This window comes from Haemaphysalis longicornis, unplaced genomic scaffold (assembly GCF_048455015.1).
Source record: "Haemaphysalis longicornis isolate Haplotype H1 unplaced genomic scaffold, Haemaphysalis longicornis Haplotype H1 scaffold_13, whole genome shotgun sequence".
NCBI lineage: Eukaryota > Metazoa > Arthropoda > Arachnida > Ixodida > Ixodidae > Haemaphysalis > Haemaphysalis longicornis.
In genome coordinates, this window is record NW_027526233.1 from 46,799,928 (window position 1) to 46,826,056 (window position 26,129).

The 26,129-nt window shown below is 45.6% G+C and overlaps 1 long non-coding RNA gene across 2 annotated transcripts; it reads left to right on the forward strand.

Annotated features, from left to right (window-relative positions):
- The first annotated feature begins 12,829 nt into the window (after window positions 1-12,829).
- LOC144164285 (uncharacterized) lies at window positions 12,830-23,692 on the forward strand. Of its 2 annotated transcripts, XR_013321133.1 has the most exons (4): window positions 12,832-13,643; window positions 17,529-17,679; window positions 22,764-22,926; window positions 23,496-23,692. It is a non-coding gene; the product is annotated as an uncharacterized LOC144164285 (long non-coding RNA). The 2 variants fall into 2 exon arrangements; XR_013321132.1 differs by lacking the exon at window positions 23,496-23,692 and having other exon boundaries at window positions 12,830-13,643; window positions 22,764-23,489.
- Window positions 23,693-26,129: the final 2,437 nt, after the last annotated feature.

Below are 26,129 nucleotides of genomic sequence, written 5' to 3' on the forward strand. Positions count from 1 at the left end.
ATTACGCGCGCGCGCTCTCCCGTCCCCTCGTTCTCCTCTCGCAACGCCGCTACAGAACTGAAAACTAATGGGAATTTGAGTCCTAGCTGCTTCGCATACTACTTAGGTTCCCCTGCGGGAAGATGGTGAAATTTTTTGTAAAGTTCTGTCCAGCCGGAATGAAGGGCTGTGGGCAACCTTCCATTTGAATGTTTGAATGTTTGAATGTTTATTTTATTTCAGACAACCGAAAAAAGTTACAGGGGAGATGTTCGAGTAAACATCGCAATGAACATAAAAACATAACAAAAGCGGTTGTCTTCGGGGGATGCCGAAAAGGCAAACGAATTACCTGATCAAGCGACATCCCCCGGACCCCCCCCCCCCTCCCTCCTCGCCCCACCCCTACACACAACCAACTAAGCAGCAACGTGAGAAAGTACAAAATTTTCGAGCTCAGAAAACTAAATACAAAAACAAACTCCATTTAATACACAGTTTACATAACACCAGTAAAGGTAGAATTTGTATTACTTAAGAATTGGCATTGCAAGTATAAACAAGATCACAAACTAGAAATACAGAGCTATATTCAACGGTAATATTACGCTTATCTATATAATGGCTTGCTCACTGTAGCCCCAGCAAATACACACCAACTTTCTTTTTGAAAGATTGTACAGAAAGAGAAGACTGTATCAATGTAAAAATAACAGGGTGGTCGTTCAAAAAGTCGGGAATTGTGTAGGTTGTCTTTTGCGACCCATAGTTTGTGCGGATTCGTTCTTTGTTGTAGCTCGCATGCCGTAGATTGTATTCGTGGTTCTTCGCTGCGTATTGTTCCAGGAAGGCATCAGAATTATTTTTGAACTGTTGATAAATGAACAAAGCCATTTTTTTGTTTATGCTGTTTTGAATAGTCAGTATGCTATGCTTGTGGAAGATTGGGGCAGCGTGGATTCTGGGTGATTCATTTTCTATCAAGCGTACTACTTTCTTTTGGAGTACTAGAAGATTATCTAAATTTACTTTGCCAGTTGTTCCCCACACAAGCGAGCAATAACTGAGGCGAGAGTGTATTAACGCGAAATACAGCTGCTTTTTTAACCACGTGGGCAGAAGCTGCTTCAGTTTATAGATGACGCCAACAGAGCGTGACACATCGGTTCGAATTCTATTTAGATGTGCTGACCAATTTAAATTTTCATTAAACGTCACACCAAGAAATTGGTGTGAAGGGACTTGTTCGATGGTCGTGCCTCGAAATGTGATTGAAATATGGTGGCTTACACCGTTATTTTTAGGACGAAAAACGACAAACTTAGTTTTATTTGTGTTCAATGAAAGCTGGTTTTCTTCTAGCCATACCGATAAATTTTCAAGCCAGGCATTTGTTAATGTCTGGAGTGGAGCAAGATCACTGCCGGAAAAAAATATGTTCGTGTCGTCGGCGTATAAGATTAAATCTGCTGTGGAAGAAATATGTACGATGTCGTTTATCCATAACAAGAATAAGAGCGGGCCGAGTATGGATCCATGTGGCACTCCAAAATTCAGTTTTCCTTGTTTGGATCTTGCGTGCTCGATTTCTGCGTATTGAAAACGATTACATAAGTAGCTTTTTATTAGATCCAAGCAAATCCCTCTAATTCCATACCTACTTAATGTTTGCAGTAAAATGCGGTGCTTTAGCGAGTCAAACGCTTTATTAAATTCAATGAAGACACTTATTGTGTATAGTTTCTGTTCCATGTGGTCAATTATTTTATCTTTAATGTTCAACAGTGCTAACTCAGTTGATGTTCCTTTTTGGAAACCGTACTGTTGCTCTGATATGACGTTGTTTGCCTTACAAAAATTATATATTCTAATATTATTCAACTGTTCTATTACTTCTGACATTAAAGGAAGAACTGAGATTGGTCTATAATTATTCATATTATTTGAATCTACTTTTTTGAATATAACAGAAACCTTGGCAATTTTTAGTTTGTCGGGAAAAACACCTGTACTCATTATCAGGTTGCAAACGTGCGATAGTGGTTGGCAAAGAAAGTGAGCTACTGCCTTTATGGGCTCCACTTTTATTTCACCTTCTCCGCAAGCTTTACTATTTTTTAACGCTTTTAATGTATTACAGACCTCTGATTCTGAAACGGGAGACAGGTATATAGAATTCTGTATGCTCATTTTGATGTATGATTCAGGATCAGTAGCTGCATTGGTGGTGGAAGCTGCGCCTGATACCAGGAAGTGCTTATTGAATTTATCAGCAAGCGCAGTTCCTTTGAATATTGTACCATCCATCTGTAGCTCTGAAATACCTCTGCTTTGGTTTTTCATCGTTAAGCTATTCAGAGTAGTCCAGATTTTTTTAGGGTCGTTAATTACACTAGCAAATTTGTTTTCATAGTATGAACAGCGTGCTTTTTAAATATCGTAGTTTAGCTTATTTCTACTTTTTTTGAATTCTGTAAAATGAATGGGTTTTTTGGTTTCACAAATAATGCAAATAGCCTGTCACGCTCCCTGATCCTTCTCGGAAGGGTGGCGTCAATACATGGCTTCCTAGCGTTTTTACATTGCTTAATTTGTACAAGGTGAAACGCCACATTGTAGACCTCTTTAACTTTACTAATAATCAAGTTGTAGCAATCCGAGGCGTTCTGTATATTGAGCACATCAAGCCAATCTACGTTTTCAATTAATCAGTAAAACACAGCGATTTTTTCGTCATTTATTAACCTGCGCACAACAGGCGCGGCAGTTGTGTCGCGTTTACGTCGTCCAGAATGAGTTAGAAAAACGATAAAAACCGGCAAGTGGTCACTTATAGCTGAAATTACGATACCAGCTTCTAGATTATTGGTGGGGCAAGTCGTGAAGCACGGATCCAATAGGGTCCTAGATGTGGCGGTAATCCGTGTTGGGGCGTTAATGACGTTTTCGTATCCGCAGGAGAAGAAAATGTCAAGCAGTTTTTGCTTGCTAGGTTGTGAGGAAAGCAAGTCTATGTTTAGATCACCAGTAATGACGATTGATTTGTCGCCGAGTTGATTGCAATAGTGTAGCATATCTTCAAGAAATTCCAAAAATGTTTCTATAGCTCCCGTGGGAGGCCTGTAGATAACTGCGATCACTGAGCTGGTGGTACTTATTAACAGCGACTCGTAGTCGCAGTTTAGAACTGAATATTTTTGAACTACGCAAAACTTTATATGGTGTCGGACGTATGCTGCCACGCCCCCTCCTTTTGTGCAGCTTCTGCACAGTGACGTGCACCCGTACCCTGGAAATTGCACAACGTCCGAATCCCTTGCAAACCACGTCTCGGAGAAGACCAGTATATCAAAGTAGCGTAATGCATTATATAACACTTCCACAGAATCCTTTTTGTTGTTGAGGCTCTGCGGATTTAGGTGGAGCAAAGAAGTATGTTTCTCATCGCGCAATGCTTTACTGTGGTTTATGCAGTGTGTGAAAGGATCGCAGTCGTAGTAAGTGTCCAGAGTGGCGTCACTTATCATTGCGAAAGTGTTTAGCCGGGGAAGCATCGAACTGCGTTCGCTTCAAGTTATCATTTTATCCGGTCTAAGTCGTTGACTGTGCTTATCCGGATCAACTTGTCGCGAGGGCCTCTCGAAACGAACAGTCTTCCATTTCGGTGCCAAGTGAACTGATATTCCTTCTCCTTTGCTGTAGTCCTCATTTGCGAGAATAAGGCCTTATTCTGAGCTGTTAGGTTCTCATTGAAAAAGATCTTGCTCTTTGCCTGTTTCAGTTTCTGTTTCTTTTCAAGCCAAGCTTCTTTTGTTACACGGGATGAAAAGCGCACAAGGACTGGGGCAGCCGTAACTGCTCCGCTTTCCTTTGGTTTAGACGGAAGCCGATGTACGGCTTCAATGTCCGTTTCGGAAAGCTCTGGAAGGTCGAGTTCTGTTGCCAATACATTTAGTTTGTCGAGCAGGTTTTCGCCAGTGTGCTGGGGCAAGCAATGCACTTCCAAGTTCATCCGTCGGCTATACTGCTCCAAATCATTGACTTGTTTACGTAGCTCTTCTACCTCCTGTTCTGTGACTTTTTCCTCGAGTCTTTCCATGCGCTTTCGTAAGCCGGATATGTCAGTATGTTGAAGTTTCAGCTGAGCAACAACTTCGTCATACTTTTTTGACATTTCCTTCATTGAGCTCTCAATGGCATGAACTGTCGACTTGATCATTTCCAAAGAATCAACCTTCGATTTCATTTCCAGGAGCGTCGAAAGTTTGCGATGAATTTCAGACAGTTGATTCGTGATGCTTATTTCCGGTTCATCGCCTGATCTGAGAGCCATCGGGCTCAGAGCAGTTTGTTTGCAGGCTTCACATTTCCATGATTTTTTGGTAGCATCAGTTTTCTTTTTGTATGCCTTTTCCTTTACCCCTGAGCACGTTCCAACGTGATAGGGTGATTGACAGTCAATACATGTTAAGTATGCACCACTTGCGAGCTGTTGCTCGCAAGCACTACATTCATCTGACATTATACAAATCACAAAAATGCACTCAGCAGCAGTGGCATCCGATTTAGCTCGGTAAAATTCGTTCAAACTACGGGAACCAACCTGCAACAGCAAAAGGGCGATGCTCAGTCGACTTCAATGGAACCGAGCGGTGCCACTGCTGCTGGGCGTGTGTAAGGCCGTCGGCGATGGTACTGGCTTTTATGAGCGATCCTGAATGTGACGTAGGTGCCCACGTGGTCCCGGCTGTCAATCTTCGCCTTCCTGGCTCCCAGCTACATTGCAGCGTTACATGCAGTCCTGCAACAGCAAAAGGGCGATGCTCAGTCGACTTCGATGGAACCAAGCGGTGCCACTGCTGCTGGGCGTGTGTCAGGCCGTCGGCAATGGTGCTGGCTTTTATGAGTGATCCTGGATGTGACGTAGGTGCCCACGTGGTCCCGGCTGTCCATCTTCGCCTCCCTGGCTCCCAGCTACATTTCAGCGTGCCATGCAGTCCTGCAACAGCAAAAAGGCGATGCTCAGTCGACTTCGATGGAACCAAGCGGTGCCACTGCTGCTAGGCGTGTGTCAAGACGGAATCCAACTCCGAGAGCTTAGCGTTCTCCCCAGACGGAGCCGAAGAGAAATTTGTATAGTTCCATCAAGACGAAAGGTAAAGTGGATAATTAGATGTCACTTCAAGTCCTCGGATTTGGTGTAGGGGTTGCGCCTAGAATACTCGAACTGTCGTCCCGAGTTCGATTGTCCCCGGGCATGAATTATTATTTTCTTTTTTGTTGGTTGTGCCAGCGTTTCATAACAGCTAACATCACGCTGGCTTTGCAGTTGAAGCGGTGAGAGGAGTCGGTCTTGATTTGGTACTCAATCGGCCGCTCCGCTATCGCTCACGAGCCAAGACAGACGTATACCCGTCGCCAAAGTTACATCCGGTTAGTAATGGTGACTAATAATTAACGGTGATTCTGGCTAGCCAATGAGCGGACGCGGTTCGACCGGTTGGGTAAAAATCAAGAAAACTCAAGCAAGGTGATCTGGCTAACTATAACTACATCAGACGGAACTCCACGCCGCTACCGCGACCACGACCGCTTCACAACAAGCGGCGAGAGCAGTCTTCCTTGATATTTACCAAGCCGAAAAAACCGCTTCCGCTCACTGACTAGCCAGAATCTGACTAGACACAGCCAACGGGAAAACACTCGACCTCGCGTCTTATAGGAAATCTCCCCACAAAAACTATACCAACATTGTGCGGTCAAGCAATTACTTACCTAGGTGAAGTGTTCTTTCAGTAGGTATGAATGGTACTCACCAGTCACAGTTTGTGATAAATAACATGAGCTGGTACGGGGAGGCGCGTGGTTGCAGAAACTGTCAATAGATGGCGAGAGCTATGTGAACGCGCGAAATTGAACTGCATTGCTCGTCCAGAGAGGCGTAAGTTTTAAAAAATCCCGCTGGGGTCTTTAAACGCCTCGTAGGACAAAATCATGAAATTTGTTTTTGGACAACTGTACGTGGAGCATTTCCAAGCAAAACGAATTGGATATGCCAGCGGGCTGTTTAGGTATTGAGCAATTTGTTAAACACGCAAATTTATCAAACTACTGAATGTCTCTATTAGGTGGATGTTATGGAAAAACCATATAAAGGTGTTTAGATACATTTATATGTTACCTATATCAACAAATACCACTTATATACCTCAACTGGCGTGCGAATAAAACCTTAATATATAAAGCCATTTCAGAACTCTTCACTCTTTCCCTGGAGTAATATTTACAACTTTCAGCAATATGTAGCTCCTGCACTATAATCAGAATGCTTTAATTAAATTTGAAGCCGTTTTATTGAGCAGTTTGGCTGGCGTTGATATGACCTATTAGTCCTTTCGGGCTCGTCAGGCGTATCATATAGAACAACTATTTTCACCCTTTTATCAGCGCCCCAGGCCGAAATCCTTAAAATTGGTTTTGTTTACTGTTATCAGTAACCTTTATTCGCAAAAAAACAATTAGATAAATTGATCAGTGAAACATTTATTGGAGGATCTTCGAGAACACCCATTTTGTTCCGATATGCAGAATCCGCCTAACAATGTTGCTTAGGGAAAACCGTAAAGGCACTTTTTAGATATTGTCACGAAGCAAAAGACGACGCAGTTATATTGAAGGAAAAAAAGTTTATTTCAGCGAACTTGTACTCCCATAACAACTCAATAACACCGAGGCGGCGAAGCAGCAGTCAACAAAGTGACATGCGGAGGCGGATGTCGGCGAATCGAATACCGTGGCATCCGCTTTGCGGGTGTTTATCTTTCGGCGCGAGTGTTTCTTGAACCATCGAACACAAGTAGATCAAAGAAGATTGTTCTACACTGTTTGCGTTAGTTCGAAATGCTCTCCCTATCAAAAGAGGTAACACGTACGGCATAAAAATAAAAAATGGAACAAGCGCTCCACTTGGCACACAGATAATACAGACCGGCGCAGCGTGGTGGTACTAAACAAAACATATATAAGCAAACAAACGCAATGCATGGTTCGTGGCATTACCCTTCCCCTCTAACAGTGCATGGACCCGATGCTAAAATAAAACGACAGCCTGAACACACAAACAAACAAACAAACAAAAAATAAGCAGTCATACAGTCATATAGCGTAGTAAGGTTTTAAGCGAACCACGTGGACGACTTCGGGCCGCGTGCGTCGTCGTTATGTTCCGGAATCACTATCCGGATTCACTTCGTAGGTAAGTTGGCCAACACGTTGTAGAAACCCGTAGGGTCCGAAATACCGTCGCACAAACATCTCACTGAGTCCGCGCCGTCGAATGGAAGCCCAAACCCACACATAATGTCCTGGGCGGTACTCGGTGTCTCGGCGTCGGAGGTTGTAGTGTCCGGCATTCACCAGCTCCTGGTCCGTTGTGCGAACTCGAGTAAGCCGGCGGGCCTCCTCCGTACGCTGAAGGAATCCTGGGACGTCGGCGTTGAGGTCGTCGTCTTCTATGTGGGAAGCATGGCGTCAAGAATCGCAGCCGGCCGTCTTCCGTAGACAAGCTCTAACGGTGTCATCTGCGTAGTTTACTGGGTAGCCGTGTTGTACGCAAACGTGACATACGGAAGGACTTCGTCCCAAGTCTTATTTTCCACGTCGACGTACAAGTGCTCCATTCAAAACATAACACGAAGCACAGGACCGGTGGCCGGAGCGGTCAAAATTGCATGCCAGCGCGATCTATGCGTAGATGCACCGCAAACAGCGAGAGTGCGTGGGCACATCCGGCTGGCCCCTTTCGACGTTCTGACGCTCGCCCTATCGCCACTATCGCCGGCTCAAGCGAAGCAGCGCTGCTTCCACCCCTGCTCGCCAGGAGCGCTTTCAGAGCTTCATGAAGGCCTCTTCACGCAGAGCCAGCAAAGAAAGCCTTTTCTTCAGCAAGGTCGCTTTCCTGCTTCGTCATGAATGCCACCGATTTCGCTTTGGGTGCCTGCAATGGTTTGTGATCCGTTTGATTTTGATTCATGTGGCTAGAATAATGCTTGGCGCAAGCTAAGGCATAAAAACGAGCAAAAAAACAAAAACTTCATGCGCGTACTGGCTGCATTGCGTTAACGATACAAATGGGCGCTCAAATAAAATGGGAACTGATACCATTGGGGTCCCGTTACTTGAACACAAATATACTTTATTACGCGGGAGGCACAATCCTACACAAATTCACTTAAAAGAGGAGGGTATCCCGGCTTCAAAAGGATGCTATTGGGCATATTGTGCGACAATGCTCGGAGAAATGAATCAAGGGTGGTTACCATTAAAGCAAATTATGAAGCAGTCCTTTTTCTTGTCAAGATATGTGCTTAGTAAGCTGCGAAAAAGTTGCTCATTTTCATGCGTTAGCTGAAGACAAGCGTTATTGTAGCCACATGATTCAAAATCAAGCGGATCGCGAAGCACGGCAGGCACCCATAGAGATATCGGTGGCAATCATAACGAAGCAAAAAGTGGACCCCGTTTAGGACAAAGCTTTCTTCGATGGACCTGCGTAAACAAGACTTCATGAAGCTCTGAAAGCGCCCCTGGCGAGCAGGGTGGCAGCAGCGCGGCTTCGCTTGAGCCGGCGATAAGGCGACCGTCAGAACATCGAGAGGGGCCAGCCGAATGTTCCCACGCACTCTCGCTATCTGCGGCGCACCTACGAATAGATCGCGCTGGCATGCAGTTTTGACCGCTCCGGCCACCGCTCCCGTGCTCGGTAATATTGTTACAGCAAAGCTGTACCCAGGCAGCACGGAAAGTCCGTTTCTTGACCGGCCATCCTATGGCTGTTCTCCGGCATGCTCGGCAAGAGGCAACGAATTGGCTGCCGTTGATAATAAAATGGACGATACGAATCCGGCTGCCGTCACCTTCGAACGTTTTCGGCAGCCAATGCTCATATGTTGGTCGCCTTTCACTGGTTTGCCGTAACCACGGTTTCTGCCCGGGGCGGGTTGCTTATAAATTCTCTGGTAAGTCACCCGCCGCCGAGGAACGGCGCTTGCTCCCGCAACATTGATCACAAGACGTGCGGCAACCTTGCGGCTGCCGAGTACTCTTTTTTTCTTTGAAAGCCGCTCATCAAAAGATGAGCAGCACGTACACGTCTTCCGAGCGGCCAACCTCTTTTCGCCTGCCGGAGTATAAAAGATGAACGGCTATGATGCCGTAGCCGAGTACTCGTTTTTCCTATGGCAGTTAATGCTCAAAAGTCGACAAGAAAACGTCTGGCTCCCGATCGCATTAATCCAGTCGGAACCAAATCACGCTCCTGCTCTTCGAAAGGTGAACGGCTGATGTCTGTCACAGGTCTAGCACCACCCCTGCCCAATCACCGGAGTTCCGAAGGTCATGCGTGGGCTAGCGCTTATCCACCGAACACAGTGTGCTGTATATACATGTACACTCATGGACGAATGAATGAAAACGCGAAAATATTAAACCGAATGCTCTAGAGGAAAGAATATGGATAGTGAATGCAAAACAATGGCTCGCTAGTAGTATATTTGGAAAGACACATTTTCAATCTTTGTTACTGTTATCAGAGTCCTTCAATGTTTTAGACTCTGCTGTTATATAGCGGCGCGATTATTTCACTTGCATGGAAAGAAATCGCGCTATTTGTGTGTTCCGGTTCATAATTTCGTGTTCGCGTTTCATTTGTCCATTATACGTTTTAGGCTATTCTTTAGACTTGAAACCAAAAATAAATGTCACTTTTTTGGACTAAAGAAGAAGTGCGCGTAAAACAACTCGTGCTTTGCGAGCCTGCATAGACACTGACCGCATTGGTACAGACGCTGACCTCATTGGTATTGCAATTTTTGATACAAGTTAAAAACGTAAGCTTTGTGACGAACCGCGACGCCGAGGATATTAAGGATCAATGCTCCGGGCGCACAACGCATATTACCTAGAGTAAAAAAGACCGCCCTTTTGGCGGTCTCTTGGCATTCTTTTTGCCTTGGGACGTCAAAATCACTGTACGCAGAACGTTTGTCAGCAAGTTTCCTTGCTCGTACAAGCGACCTAATGCTACTATGCGGAAATGTGTATTCTATAGAATCTGTATTTTGGAGCATTCATCGCGATAGCAGTAATTACATGCAACTGGCCCATGTCGTGCCATCAAGCAACCCTTTTCATTCGCCGTCTGTGTTGATGGAAAGAAGCAAAAATCGTATGTGCTATTGAACCAGCTCCAGGCTTTAGCACCTAAGTAGCAGTCAAGAAATGCACTAACATGGGCCCGAACAGTGGCGAAAGCTCGTGGCTTCCTGGACTGAAAAAAGGACAGCAGCTATGTGCAAACAAATGTGCCGCTCAGCGGACGCTAACATGACAGCAGATCTATGTACCGATAAGACCTCCCACTAAAAAAATTGCCGAAATTCAGGTTAGAGATAACGTTTTTTTTTTTTTTTTCACGCGTCAAGAAAACGAGGATTTCACCAGCCGAAGCCATGATAGCAGTGTAAATATGAAGGCAACGATTCATTAATTAGACCACGTGGGCATCCTAAATTTTAGTTCCCTCATTGTTTCTGTGGAAGGCGAAGTGGTCCCAATCTTATCTTTACAACCCCTCAGACGTGACCAGTAAGAACGGTGCATAATTTGAGCGTATTTTGTTATAGCCCTGAAAAAAAATAAACTGTTACGTAAATTTCTGAGATTGGTTGATTTATTATTATGTGGCTTAACTCGCTGACGCTACAGATACGCAAGCGACGAGGCGCGCTGTAGTGGAGGGCTCCGGATTAATTTCGGTCACCTGGGAATCTTCAATGTGCGCCGAAATCTCGAACACACGGGCGTTTTCGTTTTTGGCCTTCATCAGAAGTGTAGTTGTATGACAGCGTCAGCAATGCTGTTTCAATGTTTGAGAAGAGCTAGCTAGCTCTTTATGTTTGATTTCTAATACTTTTGATTGACAGCATATAACTTCGTTTATACAAAACTAGCTTTAACCAAAGGTAATTGTTTAGAGGAACTCGTTCGTTTGGGGGTCTATTACCTAATATGCGCAATTACGGGGTGAGTAAGCTCTCACGCACACACAAAAAGCCACAGCTAGCCGCCGCTGCAGCTACAACTGCCAACCGACCACTACAGAAATGACCCCGCCTGGGCTCCCCGAATGCTGCATGGGCCAGTTCCAGTTACTTCAGCATGACCTACGGAAACGTGAGGAAGCTTCAACATCGCTTTCGCCAACGACTACCTGCATGCGCATAAGACGAGACGAGTATCACCTCTCTGTCACTCTTGTAGTGTTCGTTAGGACATTGAACCTGCACTGTGTGCTGAAACTCAGCGTTAGCATAGGCTCACAGCCCTCGACTGCGTCTGCGACAAGGGCTGCGAAGGCCTTGCCTTTCTCCGTGACCGGCTTTGAGGAAATTCTGTGAACGTTTGCACTGTGTGCGCGTTTGTGCGTCTTTCAGATTTGCGTTTCTAGAGTACTTATAGTGTCTGCGTGCGTTTTTCTGTGCTGGTGTATTCATTCCTTGTCGTCATTTTCATTCCGTATCATAAAGGTATTCCTCCCTCCCAGTTTTCCTCGCAGAAGTTACGAAGAAAACACCCGACAAAAAAAAAAAAAAGAAATGCTAGTGAATAGTCCTGTGCGAGTACAGTAAAGACTCACATAAACGCTGTACCTTCTACGAGAAGTTATAGATTTACCAACCAAGTGGTTGAAAAAGCGTAAGGCTAGCGACACCTGCGACAAAGATTTCCCTCAGTAATGATTACGCACCCTGAAGTCTCAGATCACACCTTCAAATGATTAATGCAACATCACGATCTGCAAACGCGCGAGCCGAATGATTCAGGACTCCCGTGCAAGCCTGCGCTGAAGCAGGCCGAACGCCAAATTTTGTCCGAGCTGAAAAGCATTGTAAGGCACACGTGAATTTTTATTTGTCTGGTTATGACCGAGACAAGTCCACGAGACCGCGTACGGCGCAGGGAATCAGAGCCAGAGATAGCGGCAGCTAAGACAAGTCCGAGGTAAAATAAATAGCTAAGACAGGTGAAATGGAACATGCCGTCACTCCGATTCAAAGACTTTTACTCGCCATCATCATCCCCGTTCAAGATTTTTTCAGGGCGCTGCCATGCGCCAAAAATACAGCCTGATTGGCTTAGATCTTCTGGACAAAACTGGCAGCCAATCGGAAAAGACCGAGAGCAAGAAGGCAGCGATCGGGAAAATTGCAATCAGGAGCCCATTAAACCTGAAATACTTGTGAACACAAAAAGCAATAATAATTTTGAATGAATGATTCCTTAAAGATTGATTAATTTCGCAATGTTGTGTGATCACTTTGCATAAAAATACAAAAAGGGAACTCTGCTCTTTTGTTCGGCGCTGCAGTCGCTTCCGATCAGGATTCTATTTAAACTGAAATACTGGTGAACACCAAAAGCAATGACAATTTTGAATAAATGATTCTTTGAAGATTGAAAAATTTGGAATTGTTGTATGATCACTTTGAATTAAAATTTAAAGTCGTAACTCTGCTCATGTATTTGGCCGTTTCGGCGCTGCGGTCGTTTCCGATGTAATTTTTCCATCAAGTGTGGCGGCGAGGTCGGCCGTGGTTGCGCGTTGTCCGTGTTGTTATTCATGTTTTTTGTGCGATATACCGTCGTAAAATGTGTTCGCCCTTTGTGGATAAAACCTGCTTGCCACGTTGGAAACACGTGCGGTTAAGGATAAGCTGAAGTACAGCGGCAAACGATCGAAGAACGGCGGCGTTTTCCTGTGCCCGGACAAAGAAGTTCGGTAAGTTCTTTTTTGCTGGACCTTTTGTAGCGCGACTAAGGTTCGGTGCCAGAAACGTGTTATTGGCTTGATTTCTCGTTTCCGCGTCAGTCTCACGCTGTGGTTCGCGCAAGCTAAATGCAATTTGCTGGCGCTGCTCGATATGTCTAGCGTTGCTGACGGACAGGTGGTGGGCGCAGCGGAGGGCCTTAGGAAGCTTGAAATAATTGCCGGTGCTCTTGATAACATCGTGAGGAATCGACGTGTTTTGTTTCGTATGCGGTTTTTATCGCATTAGGTCTATTTCTATATGCGGCCGTGCGGTTTCACCGTGCTTTTGTTTTATTTCGATAGCTGTGCCACTTTGAACAAAGCAAAATACAATGTGCGACTGCTTAACTTATCGGACGTAAAACTTCCCTTGAGAAAAATGAAAACCTTAAATAGTTTGAGAATCTTAACTTGGCAATAAAAGTGTTTTGATATTTTTTTTATCGTCTTGTTACTGGCTGAAAACTATTTGTTTTCTTCAAACGGTTTGTAGTTCAGGAGCACATAGGCGGAGTATATTTCACATTGCTGTAAACGCTATCTACGCTTACATAGCATTGGTTTTAAGCACCTTTCATCAATTCTGTGGTTAGGTCTTTTGACATAACTGTCTTGATAATAAAACAATCATTGAGTGAGTGTTCTTACTTCTCGGAATGTGTAGTGTACTGTGAGCTTTTAACTTTGGCAGGTAACGACGTTTGTGCTTATGTAACTTTTCTTTGCAACCTTTTCATTTAAAAGTGGCTGGAGCTTCAGGACGGGGGCTGTCTGGCAAGATGAAAAGCAATAACAGGTACGTACTGCATTTATGTTGCCGATATAGGAACCCAGAAATAGAAACTGGACCTATAAGTATGCGTTTGAGTGATGTGGGGCCTTTGCAGCAGGAATTATGCCCACCTAACTTGTGGGAGTTTGTTCTTGCATTAGTAGTAGGTAGCCCTTTCAGCGGTAGGAGGCTCTGCATGTTTAGGACAGTTGAATTATGTTGAATGTAGCTTTTTATACGTGCAGAAAGTGAATTCCTGTTTTATATTTCTTTTGCACACGATGTAGTGCCTGTGCAAACCAGGTTTTCTGGGTGAAGAGTCCTTCAACATCTGCTTGAGGCTGGGCAGCTGTTATGTCATAATGCTAGTAATGTGAGTAAGCACTAGATCTTGCAGGTGCAGTCCCAGTGCCGCAAGAAGTAATTGGAATGCTGGAGCTGGGGCCAAACTCGGGTCTGTGTAGCTGCACCAGCGGTAACTGACAGCAGCATATCATATACACATGCATATCGGCCACAATATCCCCTCTATACCTATGGACCCTTCTGTATTACCGTGTCACTAAGCATTATGCATTGGATGTTGGATGCCGCGCCAGTGGAGTGATGGTGCTCTCAGCAGACACTTCTGGCAGCATAGCCTGCATGCTTCCAGTGAATGTGAGCTAGTCAAGCTGAATCTCTCGCAGATACAGGAAGGCACTGTTCTTTTCTCTGAATACAGACTCCTGACATCCTTTCGCGCTACCTATGCACTGAATTTACATGGCTTCCTTGTCAGTGGTCAGTTAATCAGCCGGCTGTTTTGCGATGGGTTAAGCAAAATAAAATAAAAAAACAGTGGGGAGGTTATGCTGGGTGTGCGTGCAAGGTCCCAAAGTTATTTGTGAACTTGATTTGTAAATTGATCTGTCAATTGAATTTCTTTCCCTTTTTTTGCATTCAAGCTCAGCCACCCCTTTCTCTGAAATAAGATCATGTCTATGCTACTGAGCTGCACTGTTGGTGGCACCTGGAGTGAGGCACCTTTATGCTTCATTTCTTTATGTCGACGGCATACTGACTGCTCAAAATGCTGTAAGCACAGTGCTTACATTATGCGCACAGGCTCAGTTGTGTGAGTTCAAATTCATTTCAACCAAATAACCTGCCGAGGTGGCTCAGTGGCAAGGCGTTGCGCTGCTGAGCACGAGATCGCGGGTTCGATTTTCGGCTGCGGCGGCCGCTTTTCTGATGGAGGCGAAAAGCAAAAATGCCCGTGTGTGCAAGATTTCGGCGCACGTTAAAGATCCCCAGGTGGTCAAAATTAATCCGGAGCCCTCTACTACGGCACGCCTCATCGCCTGCGTTGCGTCGGCGTGTTAAACCCTACAATCAATCAATCATTTCAACCAAATAGATTTTTGTCGGAGCAAAACGAACCGTTGGGCTTTCTTTGCCATATTTTGTTTATTCTTGCTCATTAATTAAAAATATATTTTTTTTTCATCTATATAAAATGGCTTTAGTGCCTCTAAATGTGTGCAGACAAACGTTTACATGCTGGGTTCTGTTTTTAAATGAGGCATAGCCACATGCTACTCAAGATCATGAGTTCGCTTTCTCGAATCGTAAGAATTGACAATTTAGATTCTTTCGGGCCAGTAAAGTGACTGCACATGTTGATGGGGTGGTAATTCTGCCGAGGCATCAACCGCCTGGTCATCATAGTGAACATATATTTGGCTAGATAGTGTGCGAAGGATGTGAAAAAAACAAATTGTACCAAAACAATGTAAATTAGGTGCAGTCAAAAGTTTTGTTCTTTGCACTATAGGGTAATGTTAGTACCTAAGCAGCATTTACTGTATTCACAAGCTTGAGACACTGACAGCATAATGCACCCGCAGCTAGGCTCAGTGGCTAAGGTGTGGTGCTGAGCCCATATATGCTGGTTTGATCTTGGCCGCGGTGGCTGCTTTTCTGATGGAGGCGAAAAGCGAAAACACCCTTGTCTCGAGATTCAGCATAAGTTAGTTTCCCAGGTGCTCAAAATTAATCCGGAGCCCTCCACTACTGCACGCCTCATAGCCCATGTGCAGCTTCAGCGTGTTAAACCCTGCAATCAGTCAACCCGACGGCGTAACGTAATCACGTGATTTTTATCAGAGCCTTTTGGTGGGATGAGGGGGCAAACGTCGATAGCCCTGGCAAATAAAATGCGTCAATGGTACGGATAGGTAGATGATGATGATGATTGATTGATTGGGGGGTTTAACGCGTTGACGCAACGCCGGCAATAAGGCGCGCCGCAGTGGAGGGCTCCGGATTAATTTTGGCCACCTGGGGATCTTTAACGTGCGCCGAAATCTCGTACACGCGTGCGTTTTTGCTTTTCGCCTCCATCAGAAAAGCGGCCGCAGCAGCCGGGAATCGAACCCGCAACCTCGTGCTCAGCAGCGCAATGCCTTAGCCACTGCGGCAGGTACGGATGGGTAGGTTTACCTAAAGTAGCCCATGCTGGCTTGTGCTCCTGCATGGTCTACTATAGGTAGATGTTGGGGCAGCAAGGCAGTGCTCCCTAATGATTTGGCCGCAACCCCCTGTGTACCAAGCAGGGGTACCTGAAACAGTCCATCATTTTTTAATACCTCAAAAGCTTCTCTCATTGGTGATCGGGCACAAATAAGATTTCATTTCGTTGTTGCTTATAGTCTTGCTCTTCTGATCAAGATCGGTCTAAAAAAAGCACAGAGAACATAGTGTATGCTAATTTTGAATTTTGCCCTTCCAATAATAATGCCAAAGACAACCCCGTACCGTGTTTACTGAATTGTAATGTGACCACGATTGTAGCGTGAGGGGTGACTTCATCGCATAAAAAAGAAAAATTAAAACCACTAAAGTAACTCAAAGGGTAACTTTCTGTTGTGCCAAAAAAAAAAAAGAAGAGCCGCCAAAGTACTCACGTGAGGCCAGTGGAATTATGGAAAAGCACATTTATTTTTCAAACACTTGGGCTAGGCGCCCACCTTTGACACTTATAACTTCGCAGGAAGCCCATCTGTCGAGCGATATCACTTGTTTTGAGCTGTATCAGCTCAACACTGACCGCCAAAAGGCGGTTACAATGTTTGGTGACGAAATCAGCAACACCCTTTTGTAATTCGACGTGGCAGCTGTAGCAAGGCCCTCGGAAACTTTTTGGGCAGGGTTCGCATGTAAAAAGGCGCTCCCGCAGTAGCTGCCATCCACAGACGGTCGATGTTGACTCTTCGGGGAGCTGCCGAATTCCCGATTTCTTGAGCCATTAAAATAGCATGGGTCATACTGAGTGCAACACGTTGCCGTAACAAGGGGAGCTGAAGCGGTGTTGAAACACTTCAGGGCAATGAAAGTTACCTATGCCTCAATACTAAAGTACGGCGCGAAAACAAAGGAAAAAAGTTGCGCACGCTGTCAACCACCACAGAAAAAAAGCAAGGAAACGAAAAAAGTTGATCTTAGCTTGTAGTGGACCCGAACAACTCTGACACATCTTGCTGACATAGATTGCGAAATGGTCAGAACTGTAGCCATTGATGACAAATGGGTGCATCATTGCAATTTTAGGCAGATTGTAACGCGAGGGTTGACTTCAGGTTGCAAAAAGAAAACGTGTTATAATCGACTAAATACAGTAACATTCGTATTTGTATTTAACTATTTAAATTCAATTTAAGAAATGTATGATATTTGTTCACCTCCTCTATTGTTTTGATTGTTCAGCATACTTGATCATGACAGCATCATGTGACGTTTTGAGACTGCCTAGAGATGAATGAACTCATGTTGCTCATGGCAATTTGCTGAAGCAAAAACTAGGGAAATTTTGACGCATCAGTTTGGTAGGCGCCCTGACTATAGACCACAATTTTACAACCTTCTCAGGGTGGCGCCATTTGCCCGGGATTGGTGTGGAGCTGTGCAGGCATTTCTCGGGGGACAGCGGGAGCAGCCACGGCCCCAGCCACATGCCACCAGCCGCATTGGACTGCGCATCGTGTGGCCGATTCGGACACCTAATCTGATTTGAAAATTGGTAAGTTCATATTCAACAGTTTGCAACCCACAGTTTACAGTGCAGTAGAAAGTGGGTTAAAGGCGAGTGAAAGCTAGTTGCATGCGAGGATTGCGTATGCTGTACACAGGCTGCAAATGGACCATGCTTTGCGTGGTTCTCACCGAAATCGCGGTTTGTGGAGCTATATTTCTCTGTGCCACACTTTTTCCAGTCAATTGCTGCACCCGACTCCTATACCCTACGAATTAGCTGTGCGTCTCACCGTCCCCGCAGAGCTGAGCTGTAGCATTAGAAAAGGGTTGATTTTTGTTTGTTTCTCGTCTATAAAATGAACACTGCTAACCTGTAGCGAACAGAAATTAGCGATAGATAATGGGATTGGAATCAGTAACTGGGCTCTAAAAACAGCATACGACAGCGCGTATTGTTGCAAAGGTGCTACATTCAAATATGTTCAATTTGGCGTGATAATCTATTTGCGGAAGCACTCAGGGACCCCCAAAATCTTAGTTATGGTTTTTAGTGCATAACGATCTTGTGTTTATTTTTTTATGTACTCAACAACTGTGCAGTGACGCTCAAACAAGCAGCCTTTGCACATTTTCACCCAAGGCATGCCGACCTGCATGCTGGAGGAAAAAAAAAAGTCTGAAAAATGTGGGTACAGCTGTTATATTCAAGAGGACTGCCATGACAAAATATACCACTCAGAGGCCATGAATCTGATAAGACAACATGCAACACGGGGCATTTGCAGCCTGTGCACAGCATGGGCAAACCCGCCGTGCAGTTAGTTCTCGCTCACCATGAGTGCGCTCTCTAGTGCACTGTTAAACTGTAGGGTGCTGACTCGTTGAATAAAATTGTACTTGCCAAAACCTTGGTGCTGAGACAAATCGTCTGGAATGCAATTGAGTAAGCACTGTTTGATGGTAATGGCACTATCTAAGCTCATCGGTGCTTTATTTTTAGAAAGTTCATAGCATTATCGAAAACCGTGAAAGATGCAGCTTCTCGCACAAGTTCACGATGTGTGCTCTTAAATCGAGTCTGCGCTTAAAAACTTCCTTACTTGGGGGCAGCTGGATGAAACATAAATTATAATCATACAAAGAACTAAATATTGCCAATGTAAATTCAACAGAAATTCGTCTTTATTGTCTCCTAAGCAGCATTTATTTATGCTTCCTCAGAAACTTCACTGCAGCAACCAAGCACAAGTTCAGAAGTTCTTGTACTGTATAGACAAGGCTTGCTCAGTTTTTTTAGTATCCTGTGCAAGTTTCTAACCTCTGTTGTTGGCTAGAAGCTTACTGTGTTAATAACTGTGGAAAAGAACAAGCTGACAATGTTCCTGTCAGTGCTGCGGCAGTAGCTCAAGAGGCAGCGGCTTTTTTGCCATTCACTATGCCAATGTGGAAAAAGCCATGTGTGCATTTCTCCTGGCAGGTCCCTGGAGACAGGGGGGCCTGAAGTAATGAATCAGTGCTGAGTTTGATAACGTTAAGCAATTACCACAATGCATTCCTCAATCAAGAGCTTCTAAGATGTCGAGGTAGGTATCGGTTTGTAAAGGTTCAGTTAAGATAGTAGGAAATTGTAGTGCATTTTCTTGCACGAAACGAAAAAAGTATTTTTAGATGTGATGACATTTCTCAGAAGATTTTGCTCTAGGAGCTTGTAGGCATTTTGCTTGCACACGGTGGTGCGTGCATGCTTCCCAGCTTTGGGCTAGTGCATGGGCCGCCGCTATCCTGTGAGCACCGCAGCAAAGACATAAATATTGCCGTTTTTTTTTTCTTTCCTTTTTTTCCCTATTGCGAACACAGTACACTGCTAACCTTTAAATGAAGGTTGCAAAGCTTCCTTATAAAGCTAATATAAAAAAAGAAACATTCAAGGAAGCCATTTCTGCAGTACAAATAAACCGCTGTTTTGAAAGCAGTAAAGATGAGGCTGAGTGAAACACTGCGGCAAATAGTTTGTTCTTCGCAAAACAGTATTTCTGGTAGAGAAGTTCAGAATGCAGCCTGGCTGTAATTTTAGATAAGTCGTAGTTATTAAGAAAGAAGCCGTGGCTTTCTACAGTGCTGTGAACCTCTTATAAATAAGTCGTCAGTGAGCTTGGAAAGTGCTGTACGGCTAAACAGTGAGAAGTCAAATGCATTCACGCATTTTTTTTTTTGGCAGAAAATAGTTTTTCTACCTTTAGTTGTAAGACAACCGCTGGTGGCTTTAGTGAGCAACTACTGATGCCCCCTCCTCACCCCCCCCTACACACACATACGCACCTTTTTTTGGCATCTTTCTTTGTCAACTACGACTGCACGCTGCAATTTCTGTGGCTGCCAAGCTTGTGCGAGCGTACTGAGTTTGTCCCCTGCCATTTCCGTGGCCTCAACAATATTGGGGCAGCAGAGTTTTACAATCTAGGCAACTGACCATTCATAGCCGTAGTGCAAAAAATTGGGCCTGTTTGTTTCTTATTGCGTGTGCTTTTTTTTTTTTTGAGGTTCAACACTGCGAGGACACCTATGCGCAGAATTTTGCGGCGTGTGCTTCTTGCAATATCCTTGCTTTATTACACAAGACTAAAGAGAAAATGCGGTACTATGTCGTAATTGAGACAACTGAAATAAAGCCAACGGTTTGTAGGCTGTAAAAAGTGCAATAATATAAGTACGAGGTCCAGGTTTTGTATTTTCATGATAGAAGCATTCCTTTCCCGTCATTCGCACAAACATTTTTACTCAGTGGCTGCTATGAGGCTTTTTGATCTTAGTGATTATTCGAATAAATGCTAATGTACGGCAGCGCGGCTGAGATGCACTGCTTTAATTTGAGAAAGTTACAGGTGGGGAAATGTAGTATGCCAAGATCCTTGTAGAAATAAAAAAGTTGTTTAATTTTAAATTTAAAAATACAAGCAAATAGAGCACTGCCCTCTTCTCAAAAACCGGAAATCTGCTGCTCACTTTCTCACTGACCCCGATGTCATATGGTGGGACAAATGAGGGCGGCAAAAAATACGTCCTGGAAGTTTTAAGCCCAGGGTGGCCTGACCTGGAAAGCTCCTTTCCGCGCTTCGTGACGCTGTCGTTCGGTGGTACTGTGCCGGAAAGTAGGAGAGGACAAGCAGCCACACGAGACTAGCAAAGTGACGTGCCTGCTGCTGCGTCGATGGGTGTTGCTACGTCTCTTGCTTTGTCTGAACTCTGTACCATCTTTACCTCTCTTTAGTTTAGTGTGAAGCCATGTTCAGCGCTGCCTTGCTATTGAGGTTTCATGTGAACGTCACTTGTGGGTTCAAAGAAAGGTTAAAGAAACAGCTGCATATTCTGGTAAAAAAAACCTTATAGAACGCTCGCAGCAAAAAAACAAAACGCGGGATTAGAACCACTGACTTGCAAACCAGTACTCCAGCTTCTTACCTCTCGACCATATACACAAGCTGTGAGGCTTGCAAAAATTGAGCAGTGTCTGTTTCTTGTCATGTTTGTGAAATTCTGGCAGTGAGAATGCTTGTGTCTCACGCACCAATCTTGCAGACAACCCCCATCTTGCTAATACTAGAAGCAATGTAGCTAGAGCTTCCATATTTACCTCATAACAAGCATCACCCGATCGCAATCTCTCCGACGCAAGCAAAGGTAGCGAAGTACAGAATGTGCCACACAGAATTATATCTGTCTCCAAGGGATATTAGCTTGCCAACAAAAACAGTTTGGTTCAATTTGTCTCAAGGCAGCCAATCACCGCTAGAGAAAAAAATGTTGCTGTTTTTCGGTGAACGAAACAGCATTTCCCAGTGCTAAAACATGTCCCCAGACATAGAGACGGACTGATAACCTGGAAGCTGCCGTCCACTTTTGCTATGCTCCCTGACCACGCCTCCTCTACCATCGATGCCAATATCTGCCGTGAATAGACATCAGCATACGGCGTGCGAATGAACGAGTTCGCGTGTATTTCGGCGACGCGCGCTGACGCCAGGCGATATCAAGAGTGGTGCATCGTAACACGCCATGGAAAGGCACACGTGCTCGAAGCGGAGCCATAGTGCGGCTCTGTTACTGTCTCTATAGATTTTTGTATTCTTTGAGCCCACAGTTAAGCTTTTATGCTTACTTTAAAGAAAACAAGCAGTAAGGCAACATTTAGGCTCGTTTGGTCAAAATAATGGTATATACACACTTTCAAGCTGAGCCAACTGTAGGGCCACCGCTCTTTGTCGTCATATCCGGAGGCCTCAAGTGTGACGTTGCCAGTACTGCATGTGCTTGTATTTTTAGACTAAAAAATAGAATAACTTTCTCATATCTGCGCCGCTTTGATCATTCTTTTTGCGCATGTAGAATTTTTTTCATAGAATGTGGACTTCAAAAACATTATGAACAAAATTGAGGCGTGGCTTTGCTATTGCAAACAGCAGTGACCAGTGGAGATGAGGGGAAGCCTCAGAAAATGGTACACCTTCCTAGTCTACCTCGACAACGCCGTAGTATTTACCCGGAACTGCGACGAGCAACTTAAACCTGAGCGCGGCCCGACAAAGCGCGTTCCGAGCGGGAAACTAATGTCCCGGGGTTTTTCATCCCGGCGGATTCGCCATCGAAGTAGTCCGCTGCGGGAAACAAGGTGTAGACCCGCGAAAACGATCTGGAGGCGAGAAAAGGCGTGGCCTTGCTGTCGCAAACAGCCTCGCGAAAGTTATGCGCGGAATGCTGATGTCATTGCTAATGTCATACCATGTGCGCTCGGCAAGGCTAAACCTTTTGCACGAGGACCCTTGTACGTGCACCGGTCCTCGTCTCCACTCCTCCCTCCTCCCCCTCGCAAACTCGTCTGCCGGACTGTGTGCTGTAGCGCACTGGTAACATCCCTCCGAGGAGCACAAGCTTGACAGCTCTGCTGTTAAAAAGAAAAGGCCAGAGCTCTGTGCCGTGCCATAACCAAAAGGCAGCAGAACTGATTGTGTTATCTACGACAACAAATTGTTTGCTTTCTCATGTGCTCACGTTAAAGGTATGCTTTTGCGTCATATGTTCAGCCTCGATGCATTCAACTTACAAGTGTATTTCAAATTTCCTTTCTCCTGTTAGGCCCAGTACTTCTGCCACATGGGTGGCTACGACTTCAAGGCGGGGCCCGCACGGTGTTGGGCATGGTGATTGGGCAGCCAGTGGCATTGTCCTGCAGCTGGGCAGGGTCCAAGGGGGTGAAAGAGGCCTTCTACGAGCTAGACAACATTGTCTCTTGTTCTTGGTAAGCTGCCCTGATTTTATTTTATGCACAAGGAATTCATTATAATATTTTCAGGGGCTACTTTATTTCAGGGTATTTGTTCGACTATTAGAGCTTATTTTTAATGTTCTTGTTTACAGGAATGAATACGGATACTGTTTGGTAATGCGTAATAAATATTGGCTCTCTGGAATAGTTGTACGTTGTGAAAACTAGAGGCATTGCATTAAGCAAGCTTGTAATACTTTTTTTTTTCACCCGTCGCGGTGGCTTAGTGGCTAAGGCGTTGTGCTGCTGTGCTGAAGGTCACAGGTTCGATCCTAGCTGCGGCGGCCGTTTTTCTGACGGAGGCGAAAAACAAAGACGCCCGTGTGTTGAGATTTCGGCACATGTGAAAGATCCCCAGGTGGTCGAAATTAATCCGGAGCCCTCTGCTACGGCGCACCTCATAACCTGCGTAGTTTCGGCGTGTTAAACCTCATAATCAATCAATCAATTGAATTTTTTTTTCAGGAAGGGCATTGCTAAGCCTGTGGACATTTTTACAGTGCAGTATGTTACTTATTTGTCTGTTTTCAATTTTGTTTCAGTGTCAATACAGCCCAGGTACCCCGACGCAAACAAGGTCGCTGTGGCAGCTGTTATTAAAAAACGGCTATACTCCGCCGGTGACTGGGATGGCGGCCGCACGAAGCGGAAGACACTGGACAGTATGAACTGAGCAAAATAACGAACCGGAAGACACTGGACAGCATGAACTGAGCAAAATAAATTAAGTCGAAAAACCTAATCACCACAGACTTTGTAAATCACTACATTTGTCCCTGAAAGGGCAAACAGTGCTCTTTAAAAGGGCACAAATGCTTATGCATGCATTACGAATTTACAGCATGTCCCGTTTTTAGGAACCCATGTGCGCAATTCGAACTGAAAGCTGCTGGGGTTGGACAGCCGGGATGTAAATGGCAGAATGTCTACTATGGTTGAACAGCTAGTATATACCTAAAGTTGAACAGCCAGGCACCAGCCGCTCACCAGGGAAGGCTGACTGGCCGTACTTCGGCAAAAGCTTATGGGCCATTGATTAGACACATTTCAACGGCCGACCATCGGCATAAGGTCAACAGTTGACCTCCTGCAAAAGTTTAACAGCCGGCCTCGGGCAATGGTTCATCAGCCAGCCTCCGGCAAAAGGTAATGGCTGATCTCCGGCAAAGCTGTACGGCCGGAGACCGTTGTGGACCCCTCTGCAGTGAATTGGTAAAAGGAGAGTGGCCATTGGGTGTACAGCAGTTAACTTTAAACACACGGCAGAGGCCCACCTTTGAGTGCGCGCTTTACACTTTGACTGGAGAAAGGCCGGGCAGAAATTACCTGGCTGAAGTTCTTCGGCTGATTTTAAGCCGTACAGGCTTGTGCTGCTTGGGTAAATGGCTAGGATCCAGCAGATCGTCTCCGGTCGCAGAGCGATGTAGACAGGAATCGCTAGCAAGCGTGCAAGCGTAGCGCCACGTTGCGGAGCCTACTCAAATACCCGGAATCGTGAAACTGCGCGCCACACCCCTGGGTCATGGAAAAAAATCAAACAAAATTAAAAAGGTCCTAGGGCCTTCATAGAGCATGCACCGTGATTACCTTACCCGCGCTATAATAAATTTGAACCCACGATTCTGTGTGTTTTGTAGCGTAAGCTAAACTGGCCGAGGTTGAGCAGTTTCGCGTGTGCCGTGAAGGGCCGTTCTCCGCAAGCGCGAGGGCATTGGATTGGATTCGATTCGATTGAATTGTCTTGGCGTGGCTTGGCTTAAATTGGCTCGGTTTAAATTGGGTTGGATTGGATTGGATTGGATTACGGTGGATTGTGTTGGATTGTGTTGCGTCATAGCCGCGGCAGACGCACTGGCCCAGGCGCGTGCCCAGGTGGGCGCCTCAATTGCGCAGTAGCCAAGTCTGACGCTGCCTCGGAGCCGCTTGATAGCCGTTTCACGTTGCTCGTGAAGAGCCGTGCTGAGCATACGCGAGGAGCAGTGACTGCAAAGGACTGGACTATCAGTTAACAACCAGGAACAATGATCAATCGCAAATTGCAAACAAACGTGTTTTGCTTCATGCACCCCTTGGACTACAACCCAGTCAAACCTCATGTTCAGGCTCGGCACCGCAGCTTTGCTGGCCATCCCTCCTCACGGAGTGGAAGGACTCTGAATTTTTTGCAGCCCCTGTACATATGCAGAATATCCGTGATCGTCTTGTTCAGACGTTCCATAAGTCCGTTCGTTTGGGGGTGGTACGTCATCGTTCTTCGGTGATACGTGTTGCTGTAGCGTATGATTCCTTGCATCAGCTCCGCGGTAAAGGCTTTTCCGCGGTCCGTGATTAGGACTTCAGGGGCTCCATGTCGCAGCACAACTTGGTTTTTAAAGAACTTGGCGACTTCTTGTGCAGTCCCCCTCGGAAGAGTGGCGGTCTCTGCGTAGCTTGTCATGTAGTTTGTCGCTATGACAATCCACTTGTTCTCTGATCGTGACGTAGGGAACGGGCCTAGAAGGTCCATTCAATCTGTTGAAAGGGCCTCAACGGGTCGGGCATCGGTTGCAGAAATCCGGCGGGTTTTGTCGGTGGCGTTTTTCGTCGCTGGCAGTCCCGGCAACTCCGAACGTAGTGGGTGACGTCGGATGTAAGGCGGGGCCAGAAGTACTTCGCCTTTATTTTTGCAATAGTGCGAGCTGTGCCGAGATGTCCGGAAGACGGGTCATCGTGGGACGCTTCCAAAATTTAGTCACGAAGGTCTGCGGGGATGACAAGTAGATCATTCGTTCTCGTTCCGGGGCTGAAATTCTTCTTCACGAGGACGGAGTTTTTGAGGCTGAATGCTGGTAAGTTCCGCTTGAACGCTCTAGGCACGGCGACGTTTCGTCCTTCGAGGTAGTCGATCATGACGCGCAAGTCGGGGTCGGCACGCTGCCGGGCCGCAATGCCACTCTCCGTCACGACTGCGAAGAACGCGCTGTCTTCATCGGCATTTTTGGGGTGGTCGGTCGACGGAGGCGCGGGACAGGCAATCGGCGTCGGAGTGTTTCCTGCCGGATTGATAGACGACTGTAACGTCGAACTCTTGCTCTACCGCCAAAAACGGCCAGAGGAGTCCTTCAAATTGGCGAGCAAACACAGCGCATGGTGGTCTGTCACATCCTTGAACGGTATACCATACACGTTTGGGAGAA